Source organism: Lotus japonicus, chromosome 4 (genome assembly GCF_012489685.1).
Source record: "Lotus japonicus ecotype B-129 chromosome 4, LjGifu_v1.2".
In the NCBI taxonomy this organism is placed as follows: domain Eukaryota; kingdom Viridiplantae; phylum Streptophyta; class Magnoliopsida; order Fabales; family Fabaceae; genus Lotus; species Lotus japonicus.
Genome location: NC_080044.1, coordinates 40,149,657 through 40,164,852, shown reverse-complemented (window position 1 = coordinate 40,164,852; position 15,196 = coordinate 40,149,657). Strand labels below are relative to the sequence as shown.

The window sequence follows — 15,196 nt, the reverse complement described above, 5'->3', positions numbered from 1 at the left end:
TGTAATTTGTAATATAAAGTTATTTGTTTTATTCCAAAGTAGTAATAAAAGTATGGTGTGCAAGGGAACTTTCTCTCTACTCCTGGGAACCTTGGCTCCACGGTTTGGCAGGCTATCTTAAAAGCCAGAGATGTGCTCAATGATGGCTTTTTGTAAGACCCGAAATTTAATAGACCGCTTATTTACTTAATTTCCTTAATTTACGGCAACGCGTATTATATTATTAATTATTTGTTATTGAAATATTATTCGCGTCACGACGGCGGAAAAATACCTTAAGGAATATTTTTCTTATATTTGTTTAACTGCGTGTTTATATTTTAATATTGTCTTACTACTATTTTCCCTTCTCGAATCTAATCGCGATTCGTGAAAATTTATTAAGTAGTAATTAATTTCAATATTTAGATTTCATAGGGTTTTATTTAAATAAAAGAATAAAATTAAATTATTTTGGTGTGTATTATTTTATTTTAATCTTAGGAATTATTATTCTTTAATTATCTCTTTCTTTTATGAGGAGATGACCTGCTCTAACAGGTCACCTTTGTTATTTACCTATGATAGTCTATCAAGCATCACAAAGAAATATTCTTTATTCATTTTCTCTCCCAACCACTCATTCAAAATATCTATTTTTCCTCTCATCCTCACCACACATTCAAATTTTCTAATCACACTCTCTCTCCACGTGGGCCCCATCCCACCTAATCAGAATTCAACTAACTCTCTCTCCCCTCATTCACTCGACATCTCCCTCCTTTCTCCTTCTCCATCTTTTTTCTTCTTCTCCTCCATTCTTCCTCTGAAACCCTAAGCCACACATAACCCTCTTCTTCTCCCATGGAAAACGCCACCACCACGTTCCAGCCGCCACCACCACGAGCGAGCCCTCCTCATGCGCGCCCGCAGCTGGCCCCAACACCATCACCGCGTCTTCTTCTTCTCTCCTTGGCTGCAACCACCGCGAACTTCCGTGAGCCACCCCCAGAACTCGTTTCTCCTCCCTCCCATGCCTTGATTGATGGACTGTTGGCCTAGGAATCGAAAGAAAACGGAGAAAAAGAAACCCTAACCACCGCCGCCTTCAAACTCCGATCTCCGGCGAACGACTGAGCTTTTGGAAAAACCAACCACACCATGGAACTCCCCTCGCCGTGCGCTGCAAAACCTCTAAAGAAATTTTGGACTCCGACCACCTTCACCGGAAACCGCCGCCAACCACCGTCTTCTCCGGCCAACGTTCGCCGGAGAAGTCACTGAACTCAGAACCAGGGGGCTCTCCCTCTACTCTCGCCGAATTAATGGTCAATTTTTGGTAAGGAATTCTAATTTCTTCCAATTTTGGTTTGCCCTTTTCAAAACCCTAATTCTATTCCTCTCATTCATCTCCTGACTTCACTTCTTTGGGCTACATGCCATGGTTGTGCAGCTTGATGATCTCTGGTGGGGAGGACAACCATGACCAGCAAGGGATAACCCTTCCTCTGCCTTCAACTTTGATAGGGTTGACATTCTTAACTGCATCAAATGATTACTAGAGTCTTTATGCTCCTCTTAGTCATAAATCATTGTCAATTTTGCTGTCCAAGTGCCTTGTAAAAATTAATGAAGGAATATAGAATAGTGTATGTGTGTGTGGTGTGAGTGATAGTGTTATGGTTGTTGATTTCTGAGGGCATGACGGTTCAGCCCTTGCTGTGCTTGAAAAGCTTTTGCGAAAACTCATACAAAACTGATGTTGTTTTCGAATGTAGTAGCCGTTGTTCTGTCAAGTTCGTGTGTTTCAGTTTAGATTTTGGAACTCTGTTCATAAAAATTGTAGCTTTTTCTGTTAGCAAACTTTTGCCGCTGGTTTCGTGTCGTTTTGATTTCTCAAACTCAAGTTATACGCATTTTGGTGAGCACGGGTTAAGTTGTCCCGTTTCTCATGAACTACTGTAGTATTTGATTTTTCCCGAATTTTGTACTTCGAATTTGGACTTGGAAATTTATGAGGATTTACAAAACTTGTAAAAGAAGCCATGATAAAAATATTAGATTTTTCTGAGTTTATTTGACGTATTTAAAAATTAGCTAAAGTCGTTGTACAGTTATGTTCGTTTTGACAAAACCAGTTATTTCAAGCGAAAAATCGTTGTTTGTGGAAAAGGTTGAGTAAACCTTTTATTTTAAAATTATATTACAATGTTTGGAGTAAGAAAACATCTTTTGAAACTTACTTATGTACGTTGTTTATTTGTTTATGAAAATCAAGAACGTTTGAGTCTTTACGCACATTTATTCGTTAAAAAGCGATTGCGAAAAGTTTTGAAAGTCGAACAAGATTTTGGAGTATTAGAGAATAAGTGTTCGAATATTACCTCTTTGTTAATCGATGTTTAGGAATAACATGATTGGATAGGGATAGAACAATTAAGTTAGGATTTCTGAGTGAAGAATTAGACTTCGAAAGGTATTAATTAGAATGGATTAAGTTGTGATGGCAATCTTGATGTTGGAAGATATGACTTAGGATTGAATCTTGAATTCTAAGAAGTTTATGAGCTTTACTATAAATACTTGATTTTAGAAGGTCTAGATTTGAAACTTTGGAAGTTCGAGGACTTAGAAGTAATTAAGGGATTAATTGAGGACTAGATGTCGTATCTTAGAGATCGAGGACTCATCTATAAATTTGTAATTTTGTAGAACCAAAGTGGAGTTTCAAAGAGAATATTGTTTTGTTTCTAATGAGATATCACGAGTTTAAGTTTAAGAGAAATGATTCGATCGTTTTGAAGGAGCTTATGAGTCTTGAATAAGTACATGATCATTAGATAAGAAGAGTTGTTTGTCTTGGAAGTTAACTATGGTTTATGAATTTCTTTATAAGAGTTAGTGAATTTGATAAGAATTGATAAGGATACAGTGTTGACTTGAGGTATCGATTGCGAGAGTAACGTTAAGACGTTAAGTTGTTGTAACTTATTTGATAAGAAAGTCTTGAGAATAAAGAGAATGGTGGAATAGAAGAGGGAAGAGATTACTTAAGGATGATGATAGGAGAACGTTATCTTGAGATGATAGGTATTGATTGTTTTAACTAAGAGTTTGGTGTGCGTAGTATTGCGAAAATACCTCAATGAGTATCCTAATAAAGACTGAGGACTCTAAGGAAGACGAGAGGAATAAGTGTTCTTTAATTGCACCTTCTCTTTTGACAAGCATATGAGTATTTGGTTTTATAGTTGATTTACTAAGTCAAAAAATTTTGAAGCATTGTTATTGCTTTGTTGTCATTATGATGACTTATCTTAATTTCTGAAGTTGATCTTCATGGTTTATAACCATTAAGGAAATTGAGTTTAACTTGTGATTTCTTCGGGTCAATTGCTTGAGATTGTAGCTTTAGACTTGGAAAGTAGGTAGCTCAATTAGTAATTACGTTATGTGTACTTATGAAGGGTACGAATAACGGAAGCGTTTGACGACGAAGCCAAAGGACAAAAGGAAGTGAACTAACACGGGAAAGCAAATATATGATTGGATTGGATTTGAGTCACAGCTTAGTAAGGAAAGCGCCTAAGGTGAGGGCAACTTACTTACTAGCTATTGCTTGTAGGCGTCGATTAATTCGACTTGATTATTGTTTCGAATATTAAATATTGCCTCGTTAGGGAATATTGCTTGAATATTGTTCATCGCTTGATCTGGAAAATGTTTTCTGGAGGCTTCGGCCGAGTGAACTTATGAGACTTGTGTCTCCGTTTTCTGAGAGGCCTCAGCCGTTTACTGGTTTCTGTCTTATGATTCCCGCACCGTATTATTGTTGCATCGCTCTTTAGAGTTGAATATTGTTGAATTGATATCGAATTGTGCGTGTTGACGCGATTGCGGAGCGTAGGACATTTGAGTGGATTTTGTTGATCTTTCGGGTTGAGAGGAAACCCTAGGCAGGCTCTGACGGAGGTCTGAAACCTAGCCCTTCTTTTGAACGCTTAGACTTTTCCCGGGGATTGTATTTGGGGGATTGGGGGAACTTATGGAACTTGGATTTCAATAATACCTCATAATTTGATTAACTTAACTTGAACTGCTTTAATTAATTAACGAGACCTTTAGCGAAACTTAAGAGTTGGAAATGATTGTGAAAATGGGAAATAGTCGACAAGCCAACGAGGGCGAACCACGGTGACGAGAGGAAGTCACCGAGTACTTTTAGTACCCTTGCTCGTTGGAGCTTCTGTCGTGAAGTCGACATTGCAATGAGTTCTTGAGAATTGGTGGACGCCACGGGGGTGAGCCACGGTGACGAGAGGAGGTCACCGAGTACATTGGTACTCTTGTTGTTGGAGTTTATGTCGCAGGGTCGACATTAAACCTTTTGAGTTTTGGAATTGAGATTAAAGCTAAACACTTGCGTTGTGAGGACGATTTGATGTTTGGCTAACCATATTGCATCATGCATACATTCGAGGTTGAGACGGTCGAAAGATCAGGCCTCGGTGAAGTTGGGACGGCTTCGGTCGGGCTTCACGAAGGTCGGGACGGTCGAAAGACTGGGCCTTCACGAAGAACACCAAGAGTGTATCTTCGGCATAGCGGGCGGAAATGGTTAAACCTGGGGTGGGTTAGGATTGATCCGACTATGCGTGGGTTTGTAAGTGACACCCGAGCGGAAATGGTTAAACACTAGGCCGGTGTTAGGACTGACTCGATGGTGCCCATCCCAATTGAAATATGCGGATCATTTTGAATTGCATTGCAAGCATACATGCACCCTAAATTGAATTGTCAGATATTGTTATTGAACTCTGAGATATTGTTTTTTGAATTGTTGAGGTATCGAATATTGTTTCGTTGATAGAGACTTGATAACATGCTATGTATTTACCCTAGGGTAGGCAACTGAGAAGCTATATAAGTATATGCCCCCCTTTTGTCGCAATTTTATTGTATATCTATTGTATATTCTGAGTTGACCCTCGCGCCTTGGCTTTATTTGTATGTTTGTGTTTGGGCGGTCGGCCTGCTGCCAGACGACGACCGGTGATGATGTGAGCAGATGCTACTCTATGTGGAAGGACTATAGAAGACTCGAAGAATATAGTCGGGTCTAAGGCTAAAGCCTTGGGTAGAAAAGCTTATCGTTATTGGTTTAAGCTTGCAGGATCATTTTATGATTTGTATTTGAGGTTTTGGGTAGGTTCCGGTGCATTGCTTTCCTATGGTTACCCAGTGTGGAAATCATAGGGAGTATATCGGATCTATGGAGTCATTACATAGTGGGTTCGTTGTTGGATCTTATTTTAATTGTCATGTCTTTTATGTTGTGCATTGGTCAAGGCCAGATGTAAATTATTTACGGTTGGGAGTATGCATTACATGTTTTAGAAATGCTTCGAAAAGAAAAAAAAATACTCGCATTTATAAATCCCTCTTTTGGAAAATATTGCATATTTACTTTAACATGTTACTACCTTGGCCCCCGAAAATCGGGGTGTTACACTTTTCCTATAAGTTGGGTAGTGGCAGCTCTTCCTTGTGGTATGACGAGTGGCTTGGCAATTTTAAATTATGTGATCTAGTCTCTGTGGTGGATATTCACGATATGCAGCAAGCTGTGCGGGATGTGGTGCATGAGGGAGCTTGGAATTTTTCCCAGTTGTATACTGGGATTCCTGGAGAGATTATAGACTTGATTCATGAGTGTGATTGTTTGCTTAATGCGCAGGTTCCTGACTGTATGATTTGGAACTCAGATTCGTATGGAATTTATTCTACAACTTCTGGTTACCGCTTGCTGCTCCAAGCGAGGCACGACGAGTTGCACCTTCCTCCCAATGCTGACTGGGGTTGGATTTGGCGTCTTAAGGGGTCTTTTAAGATCCTCTTTCTTATCTGGTTGGGATGCCATAATGTGTTGCCTATGAATCATCTCTGTATCCATCATCAGATGGCGGCTTCGTCGGTGTGTTCTTGCTGCAACCTGTATCCGGAGACGATGTTGCATTGCCTCTGTGATTGCTGGTTTGCTCGTAGAATCTAGCTCAGGGTTGGGATCCCGCCTAGGCATGCTTCCTTTAGCGTGGTGGAGCCTTGGGATTGGTTTAGGCATGTGCTCCATGATTGAGTTCACTTACAACAACAGTTTTCATACGAGCATAGGTATGACACCGTATGAAGCTTTGTATGGTCGCAAGTGTAGAACACCTTTGTGTTGGTATCAAGATGGGGAGAATTTGTTAGTTGGACCAGAACTTCTGCAACAGACAACCGAGAAGATCAAACAGATCAGAGAGAAAATGAAGACTTCTCAAAGTAGACAGAAAAGTTATGCCGATCAGAGGCGCAGAACTCTAGAATTTGAAGAAGGAGATCATGTATTTCTGCGAGTTACACAGACTACGGGAGTTGGACGAGCGATCAAGTCGAGGAAGCTTACGCCAAAGTTCATTGGACCTTATCAAATTACTCGTCGTATAGGACCAGTTGCTTATCAGATTGCACTACCACCATTTTTATCAAACATCCACGATGTATTCCATGTGTCGCAACTGAGGAAGTATATTGCGGATCCGACCCATGTTATCGAACTTGATGACATCGAGTTGAAGGATGACCTGTCATTTGAGACGCCGCCAATTAGCATTGGTGACACAAGGATAAAACAGTTGAGGGGAAAAGAGATTGTGTTGGTAAAAGTCATTTGGAACAAGGACACTGGTGATGCGACATGGGAGCTGAAGGAAAAGATCAAGGAACAGTATCCGGAACTTTTTGTTGAACCTTAAGTTTCGAGGTCGAAACTTTCTTTTTGGAAGGTAGTAATGTGAGACCCAAGTTTTTAAGATTAGAATAAAACGAATAAAAATTCCTATTCACGATTAGTTTGATGTAACGTGAAGGAAAACCTGAACGAGTTTATCGAATGGAATTAATTGATGAAGGAGAAAGTTCAGGAAAAAATCTAAGGATTGTATCAAAGTCGATAAAAGTTATAGCACGATTAGTATACGCTAAAACCTAGGGCAAGAACGCTAGTAAATAGCTAATTTACACTTAAAGACACGATGGAAACTAATTCCAAAAATCTTCAGAGAAATGTTAGAACTTCTCTTAATTCTTCCATAACAAGCGTTTCGATACGAAACCCTGGAATGTACAAAGGTCAAATTCCAATACTCGGAAGTTTGCCGAAACTAAATCACTGATAGTTCAAGAAACCTAAAATCAACGGACGATGAAGACTTTTTCTATTCAGAGCTTCAAACGAAGATTCCACACGCGTTCGCCCATTTCTCTTGATATTTCTAATCTTTCTTCAGAACGAAGTTTTCTCATCCGACATCAACTGCAAAAAATAGTTTTTCGGGTAAAATCGATTTACACCGACTTTGGATCGTTTGCTTTAATTCCAAGAAACCTGTTTTGAGTTCTGGAATTCTGTCGCCAGAACCTATCTTAGAATACACGGAGGAATGCGCAGGAAAAATCGGAATCGCGAAATTTTCATTTTTCCGCATTTTTCAAAACCTATAAATAGCAAGAAAATGAAAAATTTTCAAAACCTTCTCCATTTTGAAACCCAAACCCGCGAGCTTGAAGGAGAAGGAGGGAGGAAGAGATTTTCGCCGTTTCTTGCCCGATCGCTGCACCGTTCGTTGCTATTCGAAGACATCGAGGTATAGATACTATCTCTCACTTCTGATCGTCAATTCTGTCGTCTTTCTCTATGTCTTTCTGTGCTCAAAGTTTTGAGATTTTTGTAAGACTGTCCAAATAACTCGATTTCTCTGTCTAAACTTATTCCATGCATGCCCAAGAGCATGTTTAGCGGATTACATTTTGCCGAATGTCGCCGAAATGCCGTCGAATTCCAATTCTGCTTGAAAAACCCATTTTGAGGCAAAGTTTCATCCTTTAGGCTGAAAACTCTCGACTTAGCTTAGCGCTAGTAGGATTAGTTGTCATAAATGTCGTTGGTGACGTCCCCATCCAATTTATTTTTCGAAATTCCAATTTTGAAATTCTGAGCTGAAAATATTGACCAAAATACCCCTGCGACAGTTTTCGATCCGAAAATTTTTCCGAGTTTCAATTCGCCTTAGTTACGACTAATGATAACCTAGGAACCAAGTTTGATCGAAGAAAAATCGGCGCACACAATTATGATGTGTGGCCGTGAGCTCCTCCTTAGGGGGAGGAAAATTTTGTTTTTCGAAAACTTGTCTTAACGCGTTAGATTATCGTACTTCGGAGGTTATAATGCTTCGTGTAACCCTAGTACTTATTGTTTGCTGAGTTTATGACTCATTGTGATTGATTTCTGTGAATTTGCTCTAAGGTTCGTTTGAGGAACTCTGTGGAGTCAGAGAGGAAGGTTGTGAAGGAGAACATGAGGAACACCCTGGAGGAACTACAGGTGAGGGCTACTCATTGAATAATAGCTAATGCTTTAGGTGTCGACGAATTCGACTTGATTTACTGTTTATGCACTTGATTGTGTTTGACTGGGAAAAATGTTTTCTGAGGCTACGGCTGACAATTGATTATCATTTATCGCTTGAATTGTTTTTGAGATTGATTCACATGCTATGTGCTAAGTGGTTAATCTAGGATGTGTTGATATTGATTCACATGCTATGTGCTATATGGTTAATCTAGGATGTGTTGATATATGTGCCATGACTGTTGGATTGTGTTACTTTGATTATGAGATTACACATATATCTGTTGTACGTCAGAGAGGATAAACGGGCAGTATGCCAGAACTTATCATGAGAGTTTGGGAAAGATTGACGGGACGGACCGAGGTTCGGGCCCTTAATAATATTTTAGTGGATCGAGACCTTCTCTGGGAATTACTTGGGATTATGGGATCTTTTAAACTCATAAGATTAGAGACAAAACTAGATGTAAACCATTTCACAAGGAAAATTCATAATACATTAAACAACCTCTGAACCCTTTAAAGAATGATAACAATCTCAGATGAAAGCTTAGGGTTTGGATATTAGCTTTGGAAAATGAGAAGTGTCGCCGAATCCAAGATTCAGGAAAACGAATAAGTTTCTGAGTATTTCATACTCTTTGCTCGATGAGCAGTTTATTTATTAGACTATCTAAAGGATAAGTCAGGGAACTATAAGTTTCCAAGTACATTGTTACTCTTCGCTCGCTGAGCAGTTTTTGACCATCGGATGGAGATGAGTCGGATAACTCGAGAAGTTATCACGAGTGATGGCACTCTTTTCATAATTAATTGTCTTTTGTCGCAGAATCGACATTTACCTTAGGGTATTCTTTTTAGAGACAATAAGTTAGCTAGAACACGTGACGACGTGACGAGTAAGGTCGGAGACGTTGTTTGGCTAATCACTTTGCATTCATTCACACATTTTGAAGTTAATATACAGCAGGAAGTCGGACCTCGATGGATTCCAAAATGGTCCTAAGACCCGGATTTCCTTATAAGAACACTACGGTGATTCTTAGTGTAACACCCCGATTTCCAGGTGTCACTTTAGTAACCAAAAGTAAACTTTACGCGGAAAACAGGTAATTTTTTTCCGTTTGATTCCTTTTAAATCAAGCAATAGAGATATAAAGACATAACCCCAACACTAACTAACCAATATACAAATATATACACATGTACCACCTCAGCTGCACTCTCCCGTCACGCGCACTCGCAGTGACTCCGAAGTAGTGTACCCGTAGGCAAATAGTTACAGATCCAGATGTGTGAGTGGGAAAATCATAATTACAAACCCCTAGGAGGAAGTCGGCCTCAAAATGGCCTAAGCAAAGACCCCTATGGTCCGACTGACTCACTGTGATCCCTCAGTAAGAGAACCACACAAAAACCATGCGTCGGGAACCTACCCTGTCCCAATATATGAATGACGAATCAGAGCTATTACAGTAACAACTAACTCAAAAGGCTCTAACCACCCATAACCCACACTACTATCATCGACCCTCCCTCGAACAGTCATGAAGTCCGGGTCCTCGTCGAAAGCTTCAGTAATAGTCGTTCCGCTCCGGGTCTTTCCCGCACAACGAATCATCCCGAACCGGCTGACGGACGCCTGGCAGCAGGCCGACCGCCCAAGCACAAACATACAAACAAAGCCAAGGCGCTAGGGTCAACTTACAGAATACAATAGATATACAATCAACATGCGATAAAAGGGGTATATATATATGTTGTATATATACATATAAGTTATGCACTGCTTACCCTAAGGTTTATACATAGCATGTTATCAAATCTCTTACACAATTCAATCATAATAAGATGCATTGTGTGCCAGTGCAGAATATGCTGACACAAATCCGAATAACGTCACTCTGCTTGGCGACGGGGCAAAACAACAACGTCACTCTGCTTGGCGACGGAACAAATCAACAACGTCACTCTGCTTGGCGACGGAACAAATCAACAACGTCACTCTGCTTGGCGACGGAACAAATCAACGACGTCACTCTGCTTGGCGACGGGACAAACCAACGGTATTGCCACTTATAGGCTGGGCACCTCGAGACGGTTGTAACACTGGCCTCGTGTTTAACCATTTCTGCTCGGGCGTCGCTTATCACCTTTGGCTATAGTCAAGACGGTACAAACTCTACATGGTTTGACCATTTCTGCTTGCTATGCCGAACATCAACAGGCACGATGCAACTCTACATGGATGATCGTTACCTCCTGTTGTGCCAGATATAGTCAGGACCGATTCAACTCTGCATGGCTGATCGTTACTTCCTGTTATACCGAAGTACTCTGCTTGGCACTTCATCGCGTATGTGCACGTGTGCAATATGATTATCAAAACCAGAGTCAGTGTCGGTCAATACAACACGACTTGGAGTTAGTGTCGGTCAATACAACACAACTCCCACCACAAAACCCACAAACAAAACCCAGAGTCTGTGCCGGTCAATACAACACGACTCGAACAACACTACCAGGAGTACTAGAGTACTCGGTGACTTTCAATCATCACCATAGCTCACCTCAGTGGCTTTCCCCAATTCCAAACTCTCCAAACCCACAACATAAGTCGACTTTTCCCCGCCTTTCGTAAATATTTTCCCCTTCAGTTCTCCTATGCTTAAACGTTAATAAAAATTGTTTCAATTCGAATTAGCCAAGTTATGAGTTTATTTCTCAAAGTCTAAGTTTCCCAAGTCTTTAGTTTTTCAAAGCTCTATCATTCTAAGTTTTCAAAGATCAACCACCCAAAATACATTTCCCGGGGAAAGTCTAAGAATTCCAACATATGGCTAAGTCTCAAACCCCACATTTGGACTTGCCTAGGGTTGTTCATCCAACCCGAAATATCAAAGATCACCAGATCAATGAATCTCCACTCCGAAATTGCGTCAAAACGCTCAATCCAACAAAAGCACAACATCACAAGTATGGAAAAGCATCATAACATCAACTCATCATCAAAAACAACATCAGATAAAACATAAGTCGAATTTATCGACGCCTATCATGCAGTCATAGCTAATATATAGTAAGTTGCCCTAACCTCGAGCTGATCCAGCTTCGCAAATCAAATCTCCTTCACAGGAATGCCTTGAAACTTCCAAAGTTCCTTCAACTGAACCTCGGAGGAAAAACAAAGCAGAATCCACACAAAATCGATTAGTTCGATCGCAATACAATACATAAACGATAGACAAAGCATCAAAGCTTCAGAATACGACAAACGGGTACGAAAGGACAAGTTTTCGAAAACGAAAAACTCCCCTCCCCTTAGGAAAAACCCACGGCCAAAAGGAGAAAAGGGCTTCGGCTCTTTTTCTTCGATCAAATCAGTTTACAAGGTAGTTTTAGGGTAAAACTAAGGCAAAGAAACTGTCAGAACAATTTTCGGACAATCGGGCCGAAATACGACTACGCAGGGGCATTTTGGTCCAAAATAAAGGCTCAAAACTTCAAAGTTATCAGTTCTGAAAACAAATTTGACAGCAACGATCCTCATGATATCCGTGACAACAAATCCTAAAGGCACGAAGTCATATTAAGTCTTTTCGACAATAAAGTTTCGAAATGTGAGACAAAAAGAGTTTTGAGTCAATTTTTCAGATCCTGGACAACTGAATCGCAATCAGAGTTTACTGACAGAGGTTTTAGACTCAGGGGAACATAAGGAACATAACCCAAGCGAGAAATCAGAGAAATCGGACAATTTTAGAAAAAGCTCAAAACTTAGAGCACAGAAACGACTTCAGAAACTCAGCAGAAACAGAAATCAGAGGCAGGATTCATGATAGTTACCTCGATACCTAGAAGTAGGGACGAACTGCACGAAGATTGGTCAAGTTTTCGCGGAAATCTCTCCTCCTCTTCTCCCCCTAGAACTCGCGGCCTCAATGGTTGCAAATGAGGAGATTTTTGCTTTTTCGCCTATTTATAGGCGGGCGAAATCGCGGGAAAATGAAAATTTCGCGATTCCGATTTTTGCAGCACGATCACCGTGGAATTCTAAGAGAGATTCTAGCGTCAGAATTCCAGAGCTCAAAACAAATATCTAGGATTTGGGAAATACGATATCGAAAAATTCAAAAGCGGTGTCGGTTAATCTGCCCCGAAAAACTACTTTTTGCTGTGATGCTCAGACGACAAAACTTCCAACAGAAGAAAGATTGGAAATGTCGAAACAAGTCTGACAACGCGGACGGAATCTTTGTTAGAAGTCCCGAATAGAAAAAGTCTTCATCCATTGCTCGAAAATAGGGTTTCGAAGCAAAGAAATTAGCGTCGGCGGACATCCGAAAAGTGAAACCTATCGTGCGTACAGTCCAGAGTTCCGAAATGAAACGCTGGTCGATGGAAAAATAAAGAGAATCTTTAAATTTTCCCTGAGTTCGAAATCTCACTCAAAACGTTGCTTTAAGAGCGAAATAGCCTATTCTGGACACGCTCGCCCTAAGGCAAGTGTGCAGACGACTCGCACTAACTCCGAAAACAACTACGCAACATTCCTCAAGAAATTCCTGAACTTTCTTCTTCATTAATCTTTCTCAAATGTCAAACTCCCGTCACGCTTACACTGATTCTACGCGTGAGTCGGAAACTAGCTTGTTCTGAAAATCCAGGTCTTACAATACTCCCCTCCAAAAAGAAAGTTTCGTCCTCGAAACTCAGAGTTCTGCAAAAAGTTCGGAATACAGTTCCTTGATCTTATCTTCCAATTCCCATGTAGTAGTGCCTGTGTCATTGTTCCTCAAAATCCTTACTTAAGCAATCTGCCTTCCCTTTAACTGTTTCACTCTTCTATCCCCACTGCTAACTATCGACGTCTCAAAAGACAAAACATCATTCAACCTCATGTCGTCTGACTCGATTACTTGCGTCGGACCTCTGCTTGAAATGATACCGGTTGGCATTCCGTGCAGTCGCACAACCTTAGCCACTTACTTCTTTACTTTCGGTCGTCCGGAATTCTTCTTAAACTCAGTGCCTCTCTGTCATCTCAAAGTAGATACTCAACTTGTCCTCGTGATCTTCATCTACAGTCCATCACTTGTTCGTTCGATAACTCTTAGACGAAACATTGCGTTGGAATCTAATAGTCCATTAACGTCACATCCAACTTCGTAACTATCATCACTCGCACAATGAAATCAATCTCCTACTTAGTCACCATTCGAATTAAAAATCGACTTATGTCCTTATTTCTTGTCCTTCACTAATCTTATCCCCTTCAACATCAAGTTACCAACAACTTATAAGATAATCCTCTTCTTAATATCTAACAATCCATTATTATCGTCTTCTTCCTTAGAACTTCCCTCACTCAAACCTATTTACACTTACTGAAATCCCTAACACTTCGCATAAATCGAGACTTATCCTCTAGTAGATTACATCATAACTATACCTCAAGGGACTTAACTAGCCATCTTATCATCCGATCCTTCAACATTCTGAGATTTAACTCTATCGTAACCGCTAACACCACTAAATCTCGTATGTGTACATGAATCTCAGCTCACTAGGTCAACCTTAGCCCTAGGATTCTCATTCAACTTTAGTAAAATTCACTTGTTACTCGTAATATGCATTATCAAAATCCATAACAAAGTCCCATTGACTCTTATACTCTACGAAACTCGTCAAAATATAACAACCTCAGGTATTCATCTTAATACTAACACCTTCCTTTCTGTGACTCAATCACCATCTCGTCAATCAACTTCTTAATCTCTCAATCAAATTCTGACAAACTTCGAGTCCTACACCTTAGACAGACATTCATAGATTTAAAACCTACACCTTCACCAAGTTTGGTCCTCTAATAACATTTAATCCTTCAATACTTCTTAAATGAATATCCGTTCCTTAAAACTATAACTCCTTCACTTACCCAAACGACCTGATAAGTGTCGTCATGCTTCCACACTCACCACTTGATCCTGCTATCCATAATCATAACTTATTATGCTAACATCATTCAAATCTTATCACATAGTCATGATGTCCGCAACCTCATAATCAACATCAATCGATCACCAACCTTAACACCCCACACAACCCAGAATTCCCTTACTTCAAGATCTCTCTTATACTACACCTCAATGGTCTTAACCCGAAACTCACCTTCAGGTCTTCAATCTTCTAAGATTCAACTCCTATTGTCACACCTACAACCATAAGATCTCCTACTCGTACGTGATTCTCGGCTCTCAAGATTCAATCTTAACCCTAAGATTTCAATCCAGCTTAGTAAATCTCACTTAGTAATCTCAGCATATTTCCTTGGAATCCATATCACCAACCTCAAGTATTCAACTTATGCTAAAACTTTCTTTCTCCAACTTAATCATTAATTCAACACTTTTCAGGTGAAGATTCATCTCTTAAGACTATAATGTCTCCACATATTAATCAAACGCTTAGCAAAACTTATTCCTCGAACTCGACTATAACAAACTAGTTCAGAGTTAATTCTTCTCAATCTCGCTACCATCAAACAATCATCTATAACCGGATATTAAATCCAACCTATCTAATCTCTAATAATCCCACGTCAGAAATCACATAACCTATGACTTCATAACTTCCGAGAAAATACTTAAAGATTTTCCAACATCAATTCTATTGGCTTAGTCTACCTCTACTTGGAGTAATCACACGAACTAACCAATCAATGTCTATACGAAAATCATCAACTTCCAAAGGTTCAAATCT

General features: G+C 40.0%; 1 long non-coding RNA gene across 1 annotated transcript; it reads left to right on the top strand.

Moving 5' to 3' along the window:
* The first annotated feature begins 734 nt into the window (after nucleotides 1-734).
* Nucleotides 735-5,359, top strand: LOC130711741 (uncharacterized). Its single transcript, XR_009010751.1, has 3 exons — nucleotides 735-1,318; nucleotides 1,433-3,569; nucleotides 5,022-5,359. It is a non-coding gene; the product is annotated as an uncharacterized LOC130711741 (long non-coding RNA).
* The last annotated feature ends 9,837 nt before the right edge of the window (nucleotides 5,360-15,196 follow it).